Source organism: Arachis hypogaea, chromosome 6 (genome assembly GCF_003086295.3).
Source record: "Arachis hypogaea cultivar Tifrunner chromosome 6, arahy.Tifrunner.gnm2.J5K5, whole genome shotgun sequence".
NCBI classification, from domain to species: domain Eukaryota; kingdom Viridiplantae; phylum Streptophyta; class Magnoliopsida; order Fabales; family Fabaceae; genus Arachis; species Arachis hypogaea.
The window spans coordinates 99,055,052-99,064,048 of record NC_092041.1 but is presented as its reverse complement, the minus strand read 5'-3'; the positions used below and the strand labels follow the sequence as shown (position 1 = coordinate 99,064,048).

At 38.7% G+C, this 8,997-nt stretch overlaps 1 non-coding gene across 1 annotated transcript; it reads right to left on the bottom strand.

Annotated features, from left to right (window-relative positions):
• Positions 1 to 3,049: 3,049 nt before the first annotated feature.
• On the bottom strand, positions 3,050 to 3,153 carry LOC112700165 (small nucleolar RNA R71). The gene has a single exon (XR_003153082.1). It is a non-coding gene; the product is annotated as a small nucleolar RNA R71 (small nucleolar RNA).
• Between the last annotated feature and the right edge of the window lie 5,844 nt (positions 3,154 to 8,997).

Below are 8,997 nucleotides of genomic sequence, written 5' to 3'. Positions count from 1 at the left end.
TCCAAGATATTCATTCGTACCCAAGAGCATGATGAATGTGATGATAAGTAACCCTCATTATCATTCTCACTTATGAACGCGCGTGATTGACAACCACTTCCGTTCTACATGCAACAGAGCTTGAATGTGTATCTCTGAGATTCCCCAACAGAATCTTCGTGGTATAAGCTAGATAGATGGCGGCATTTATGAGGATCCGGAAAGTCTCACCTTGTCTGTGGTATTCCGAGTAGGATCCTGGGAATCCGGAAAGTCTAACCTTGTCTGTGGTATTCCGAGTAGGATTCCGGTAATGAATGACTGTGACGTGCTTCAAACTTGCAAGTGCTGGGCGTTAGTGACAGACGCAAAAGAATCAAGGGATTCTATTCCAGTAGGAGCGGGAACCAACCAGTGATTAGCCGTACTGTGACAGAGTGCGTGAGCATTAGTTTTCACTGCGAGGATGGGATGTAGCCATCAACCATGGGTGATGCCTCCAGACGATTAGCCGTGCGAGTGACAGCCGCAGAGGATCATTTTCCCGAGAGGATTGAAAGTAGCCACAGCTGATGGTGAACCCCTATACAAAGCTTGCCATGGAAAGGAGTAAGAAGGATTGAGTAAAAGCAGTAGGAGAGCAGGCGTCCTTGAGCCATACAGCATCTCCATTCGCTTATCTGAAATTCTCACCAATGAATCTGCATAAGTATTCTATCCCTTTTATTATTTATTTTCTTATTTCTATTTTTGAAAACCCATAAACCATTTTAATCTGCCTAACTGAGATTTGCAAGGTGACCATAGCTTGCTTCATACCAACAATCTCTGTGGGATCGACCCTTACTCGCGTAAGGTTTATTACTTGGACGACCCAGTACACTTGCTGGTTAGTTGAACGGAGTTGTGAATTCAAATAAAGACAATTATTGAATAAATCCATACAAGTACAAAGAATAGTGATCACAATTTCGTCCACCAAGTTTTTGGCGCCGTTGCCGGGGATTGTTCGAGTATGGACAACTGACGGTTCATCTTGTTGCTCAGATTAGGTAATTTTCTTTTCAAAAATCTTTTTCAAAAATTTTTCTTTTTATTTTTTCTTTTTTCCAAACTATATTTTCGAAAAAAAAAATTAATAAAAATACAAAAAAATTAGAAAATCATAAAAATCAAAAATATTTTGTGTTTCTTGTTTGAGTCTTGTGTTAATTTTTAAGTTTGGTGTCAATTGCATGCTTTTAAAATTTTCTTGCATTTTTTCGAAAATTTCATGCATTCATAGTGTTCTTCATGATCTTCAAGTTGTTCTTGACAAGTCTTCTTGTTTGATCTTGATGATTTCTTGTTTTGTGTCTTTTGTTGTTTTTCATGTGCACTTTTGCATTCATATTTTCCATGCATTAAAGATTTCTAAGTTTGGTGTCTTGCATGTTTTCTTTGCATCAAAAATTTTTCAAAATTATGTTCTTGATGTTCATCATGATCTTCAAAGTGTTCTTGGTGTTCATCTTGACATTCATAGCATTCTTGCATGCATCTTGTGTCTTGATCCAAAATTTTCATGTTTTGGGTCGTTTTTGTGTTTTTCTTTAAAAATTCAAAAAATCAAAAAAATATCTTTTCCTTATTTTCCTCCAAATTTTCGAAATTTTGGGTTGACTTGGTCAAAAATTTTTAAAATTAGTTGTTTCTTACAAGTCAAGTCAAAATTTCAATTTTAAAAATCTTATCTTTTCAAAATCTTTTTCAAAAATCATATCTTTTTCATTTTTTTTATAAATTTCGAAAATTTCAAAAATCTTTTTCAAAATATTTTCAAAATCTTTTTCTTATCTTTATATCAAATTTTCGAAAATTAGCTAACAATTAATGTGATTGGTTCAAAAATTTGAAGTTTGTTACTTTCTTGTTAAGAAAGGTTCAATCTTTAAGTTCTAGAATCTTATCCTGTAGTTTCTTGTTAGTTGAGTCTTTTTAAAAATTAAATCTTTTTCAAAATATCTTTTTATTAAAATTTTTATCTTATCTTTTTATCTTTTATCTTATCTTTTTCAAAAACTTTGTCTTTTTCAAAATTTGATTTCAAAATGTCTTATCTAACTTCTTATCCTCTTATCTTTTTCAAAATTTGATTTCAAATCTTTTTCAATCAACTAACTAACTTTTTGTTTGTTTCTTATCTTTTTCAAAACCACCTAACTACTTCTCCCTCTCTAATTTTCGAAAATTCTCCCTCTCTTTTTCAAAAATTCTTTTTGTTTTAAGTTTTAATTTTAAACTTATCTTATCTTTAATTTTCGAAAATCACTAACTCTTTTTCAAAAATTATTTTCGAAAATTTCTCCTCTCTTCTCTTATTCTATTTAATTAATTATTTACTAACACTTCTCTTCACCTCTCTTCATCCAAAAATTCGAATCCATCCCTTTTCTTTCTTATACCCCTATCTTCTTCTACTAACATAAGGGAATCTCTATACTGTGACATAGAGGATCCCTTTTTCTTTTCTTGTTTTCTTCTCTTTCATATGAGCAGGAACAGGGAAAAAGGCACTCTTGTTGAAGTTGATCCAGAACCTGAAAGGACTCTGAAGAGAAAATTAAGAGAAGCTAAATTACAGCAATCCAGAAACAACCTTTCAGAAATTTTCGAACAAGAGAAGGATATGGCAGCCGAAAATAATAATAATAATAATGCAAGGAGAATGCTTGGTGACTTCACAAAGCCAACATCCAAGTTTGATGGAAGAAGCATCTCCATTCCTGCCATTGGAGCCAATAACTTTGAGCTTAAGCCTCAATTAGTTGCTTTGATGCAACAAAACTGCAAGTTTTATGGGCTTCCATCTGAAGATCCCTATCAGTTTTTAACTGAGTTCTTGCAGATCTGTGAGACTGTAAAGACGAATGGAGTTGATCCTGAAGTCTACAGACTCATGCTTTTCCCTTTTGCTGTAAGGGACAGAGCTAGAATATGGTTGGATTCACAACCTAAGGATAGCCTGGACTCCTGGGATAAGCTGGTCACTGCCTTCTTGGATAAATTCTTTCCTCCTCAAAAGCTGAGCAAGCTGAGAGTGGATGTTCAAACCTTCAAACAAAAAGATGGTGAATCCCTCTATGAAGCTTGGGAAAGATATAAGCAATTGACCAAAAGATGTCCATCTGACATGTTTTCAGAATGGACCATGTTAGATATATTCTATTATGGTCTCTCTGAATTTTCGAAAATGTCACTGGACCATTCTGCAGGTGGATCTATTCACCTGAAGAAAACGCCTGAAGAGGCTCAAGAACTCATTGACATGGTTGCAAACAACCAGTTCATGTATACCTCTGAGAGGAATTCCGTGAATAATGGGATACCTCAGAAGAAAGGAGTTCCTGAAATTGATGCTCTGAATGCCATATTGGCTCAGAACAAAATGTTGACTCAACAGGTCAACATAATCTCTCAAAATCTTAATGGATTGCAACATGCATCCAACAGTACTAGAGAGGTAGCTTCTGAAGAAGCTTATGATCCTGAGAACCCTGCCATGGCAGAGGTTAATTACATGGGTGAACCTTATGGAAACACCTATAACCCATCATGGAGAAATCATCCAAATTTCTCCTGGAAGGATCAACAAAAGCCTCAACAAGGCTTTAACAATGGTGGACGCAATAGGCTGGGTAATAGTAAGCCATATCCATCATCTTCTCAGCAACAGACAGAGAACTCTGAACAAAATACTTCTAATTTAGCAAATATAGTCTCTGATCTGTCAAAGGCCACTTTCAGTTTCATGAATGAAACAAGATCCTCCATTAGAAATCTGGAGGCACAAGTGGGCCAGCTGAGTAAGAAAGTTATTGAAACTCCTCCCAGTATTCTCCCAAGCAATACAGAAGAGAATCCAAAAGGAGAGTGCAAGGCCATTGATTTGATCAAAGTGGCCGAATGCACTAGGGAGGAGGAGGACGAAAATCCTGGTGAGGAAGACCTCCTGGGACGTCCTTCAAGCAAGAAGGAGTTTCCTATTGAGGATCCAAAGGAATCTGAGGCTCATCTAGAGACCATAGAGATTCCATTAAATCTCCTTCTGCCATTCATGAGCTCTGAAGACTATTCTTCCTCTGAAGAGGATGAAGATGTGACTGGAGAGCAAGTTGCTCAATATTTAGGAGCTATCATGAAGCTGAATGCCAAGCTGTTTGGTAATGAGACTTGGGAAAGTGAACCTCCCCTGCTCATTAGTGAACTAGATACTTGGATTCAGAAAACTCTACCTCAAAAGAAACAAGATCCTGGCAAGTTCTTAATACCTTGTACCATTGGCACCATGAGTTTTGAAAAAGCTCTATGTGATCTGGGGTCAGGGATAAATCTTATGCCACTCTCTGTAATGGAGAAGCTGGGGATCATTGAGGTACAACCTGCCTTGTTCTCATTGCAATTGGCAGATAAGTCAATAAGACAAGCTTATGGAATAGTAGAGGACGTGCTAGTAAAGGTTGAAGGCCTTTACATCCCTGCTGATTTCATAATCCTAGACACTAGGAAGGAAGATGATGAATGCATCATCCTAGGAAGACCTTTCCTAGCCACAGCAGAAACTGTGATAGATGTCAACAGAGGAGAGTTAGTCCTTCAATTGAATGGGGACTACCTTGTGTTTAAGGCACATGGCCATCCCTCTGTGACAAAAGAGAGTAAGCATGAAGAGCTTCTCTCGGTTCAAGGTCAAGAAGAGCCCACACAGTCAAACTCTAAGTTTGGTGTTGTGAGGCCACAACCAAACTCTAAGTTTGGTGTTCAAACTCCATATCCAAACTCTAAGTTTGGTGTGGGGACTACACACTAAAATTGACCTGATCATCTTGTGGCTCCATGAGAGCCACTGTCAAGCTATTGACATTAAAGAAGCGCTTGTTGAGAGGCAACCCAATTTTATTTATCTAATTTTATTTTATTTTGTTTCTTTGTTATTTTTGTGTTTAATTAGGTACATGATCATGAGGAGTCACGAAAAAATCAAAAAAATTAAAAACAGAGTCAAAAACAGAAGAAAAAAATTTTTCACCCTGGAGGTAGCGCAGACTGGCGTTCAACGCCAGTAAGATGCATCTGGCTGGCGTTCAACGCCAGAACAGAGCACCATTCTGGCGCTGAATGCTAGAAACAAGCAACAACCTGGCGTTTAACGCCAGGAATGTGCACACAGAGGACAAACTGGCGCTGAACGCCAGAAACAAGCATGAAACTGGCGTTCAACGCCAGAAACATGCATTACATGGGCGTTGAACGCCCAGAACATGCATCAATGGGCGTTTGAACGCCAGAATGATGCATGAAGGCATTTTACATGCCTATATGGTGAAGGAATGGTATTTCTTTTAACCTCAGGATCTGTGGACCCCACAGGATCCCTACCTCAGGATCTGTGGACCCCACAGGATCCCCACCTACCATATTTCCACCTTCTCTTTTAATCCTAATCACACTCTCTTAATCCAAATCTCATTTTCACTCTTTCCCATGTCACACTTCCCAAAAACCTTCACCAATCACCTCAATTCCTCTTCCCAATTACCCCATTCACCATTCACATCAACCTCCTCTTCCCCATAAACCCCACCTACCTCCATAAAATTCAAAATTCACTTTCCCACCCATTCCCACCCAAATTGGCCGAACCTATACCCTCCCCTCTCCCTATAAATACCCTTCCATTACTCTTCATTTTCACACATCACATACCCACATTCTCCCACATAGCCAAACCACCTCTTCTCCCTCTCTTCCCTATTCTCTTCTTCTTCTTCTACTTTTCTTTCTTGCTCGAGGGCGAGCAAAATTTTAAGTTTGGTGTGGTAAAAGCCTAAGCTTTTTGTTTTTCCATCACCATCAATGGCACCTAAGGCCGGAGTATCCTCAAGAAAAGGGAAAGGGAAGGCAAAAGCTTCCACCTCCGAGTCATGGGAGAAGGAGAGATTCATCTCCAAGAGCCATCAAGACCACTTCTATGATGTTGTGGCAAAGAAGAAGGTGATCCCCGAGGTCCCTTTCAAGCTCAAAAAGAATGAGTATCCGGAAATCTGACATGAAATTCAAAGAAGAGGGTGGGAAGTCATAACCAACCCCATGCAACAAGTCGGAATATTGATGGTTCAAGAGTTCTATGCCAATGCATGGATCACTAGGAACCATGATCAAAGTATGAACCCGAATCCAAAGAACTATCTCACAATGGTTCGGGGGAAATACTTAGATTTTAGTCCGGAAAATGTGAGGTTGGCGTTTCACTTACCTATGATACAAGGTGATGAACGCCCCTACACTAGAAGGGTCAACTTTAATCAAAGGTTGAACCAAGTCCTTATGGACATATGTCTGGAAGGAGCTCAGTGGAGAATAGACTCCAAAGGTAAGCCAGTCCAACTGAGAAGACTGGATCTCAAGCCTGTAGCTAGAGGATGGTTGGAGTTCATCCAAAGATCCATCATTCCTACTAGCAACCGATCTGAAGTCACTGTGGATCGGGCCATCATGATTCATAGCATCATGATTGGAGAGGAAGTAGAAGTTCATGAGGTCATCTCCAATGAACTCTACAAAATAGCCGACAAGTCCTCACCCATGGCACAGCTGGCCTTCCCTCACCTTATATGCCATCTATGCTACTCAGCTGGAGTTATCATAGATGGAGATGTCTCCATTGAAGAAGACAAGCCCATCACCAAGAAAAGGATGGAGCAAACAAGAGAAGTTCCTCACGGCCCTCAAGAAGAACATGAGGAAGTTCATCATCAACAAATGCCTCAAGGAATGCACTTTCCTCCCAACAACTATTGGGAGCAACTCAGTACCTCTTTAGAAGATTTGAGCCATAATGTTGAGCAATTAAGGGTGGAACATCATGAGCACTCCATCATTCTCCAAGAAATAAGAGAAGATCAAAGAGCAATGAGGGAGGAGCAACAAAGGCAAGGAAGGGACATAGAAGAGCTCAAGGACATTGTTGGTTCTTCAAGAAGAAGACGCCACTAAGAGGTGGATTCATTCCTTGTTCTTTATTTCTTTCTGTTTTCGGTTTTTAGTATGGTGTTTATCTATGTTTTGTGTCTTTATTTCATGATCATTAGTATGTAACCATGCCTTAAAGCTATGAATAAAATCCATTAATCCTTCACCTCTCTTAAATGAAAAATGTTTGAATTCAAAAGAACAAGAAGTACATGAATTTCGAATTTATTATTGAATTTAATTTAATTATATTGATGTGGTGGCAATACTTTTTGGTTTCTGAATGAATGCTTGAACAGTGCATATTTTTGATCTTGTTGTTTATGAGTGTTAAAATTGTTGGCTCTTGAAAGAATGATGAACAAAGAGAAATGTTATTGATGAACTGAAAAATTCATGAATTGATTCTTGAAGCAAGAAAAAGCAGTGAAAAGCAAAAGCTTGTGCGAAAAAAAAAATGGCGAAAAAATAGAAAGAAAAAGCAAGCAGAAAAAGCCAATAGCCCTTAAAACCAAAAGGCAAGGGTAGCAAGGATCCAAGGCTTTGAGCATCAATGGATAGGAGGGCCCAAGGAAGTTAAATCCAGACCTAAGCGGCTAAATCAAGCTGTCCCTAACCATGTGCTTGTGTCATGAAGGTCCAAGTGAAAAGCTTGAGACTGAGTGGTTAAAGTCGTGATCCAAAAGAGTGTCCTTAAGAGCTCTGGACACCACTAACTGGGGACTCTAGCAAAGCTGAGTCACAATCTGAAAAGGTTCACCCAGTCATGTGTCTGTGGCATTTGTGTATCCGGTGGTAATACTGGAAGACAAAGTGCTTAGGGCCACAGCCAAGACTCATACGTAGCTGTGTTCAAGAATCAACATGCTTAACTAGGAAAGTCAATAACACTATCCGAAATTCTAAGTTCCTAGAGAAGCCAATCACTCTAAACTTCAAGGGAAAAAGTGAGATGCCAAAACTGTTCAGAAACAAAAAGCTACAAGTCCCGCTCATCTAATTAAATTAATATTCATTGATATTCTGGAATTTATAGTATATTCTCTTCTTTTATCCTATTTGATTTTCAGTTGCTTGGGGACAAGCAACAATTTAAGTTTGGTGTTATGATGAGCGGATAATTTATACGCTTTTTGGCATTGTTTTTATATAGTTTTTAGTGCGTTTAAGCTACTTTTAGGGATGTTTTCATTAGTTTTCATGTTAAATTCACATTTCTGGACTTTACTATGAGTTTGTGTGTTTTTCTGTGATTTCAGGTAAATTCTGACTGAAATTGAGGGATTTGAGCAAAACTCTGAAGAAGGCTGACAAAAGGACTGCTGATGCTGTTGGAATCTGACCTCCCTGCACTAGAAATGGATTTTCTGGAGCTACAGAACTCCAATTGGCGCGCTCTCAACGGCGTTGGAAAGTAGACATCCAGAGCTTTCCAGCAATATATAATAGTCCATACTTTATTCGAATAATGACGACGTAACTTGGCGTTGAACGCCAAGTTCATGCTGCTGTCTGGAGTTAAACGCCAGAAAAACGTCATGATCCGGAGTTGAACGCTCAAAACACGTCATAACTCAGAGTTCAACTCCAAGTAAAGCCTCAGCTCGTGGATTGATCAAGCTCAGCCCAAGCATACACCAAGTGGGCTCCGGAAGTGAATTTATGCATCATTTACTTACTCATATAAACCCTAGTAGCTAGTCTAGTATAAATAGGATAATTTACTATTGTATTAGACATCTTTGGTCTCAGTTTTGTTTTATTCTTCATCTTAGGAGATCATTGATCACGTTAGGGGGGGCTGGCCATTCGGCCATGCCTGAACCTCTTTCACTTATGTATTTTCAACGGTGGAGTTTCTGCACACCATAAATTAAGGGTGTGGAGCTCTGCTGTACCTCAAGTATTAATGAAGTTCTATTTTCTTTTATTCAAATCTCTCTTATTCTTATTCCAAGATATTCATTCGTACCCAAGAGCATGATGAATGTGATGATAAGTAACCCT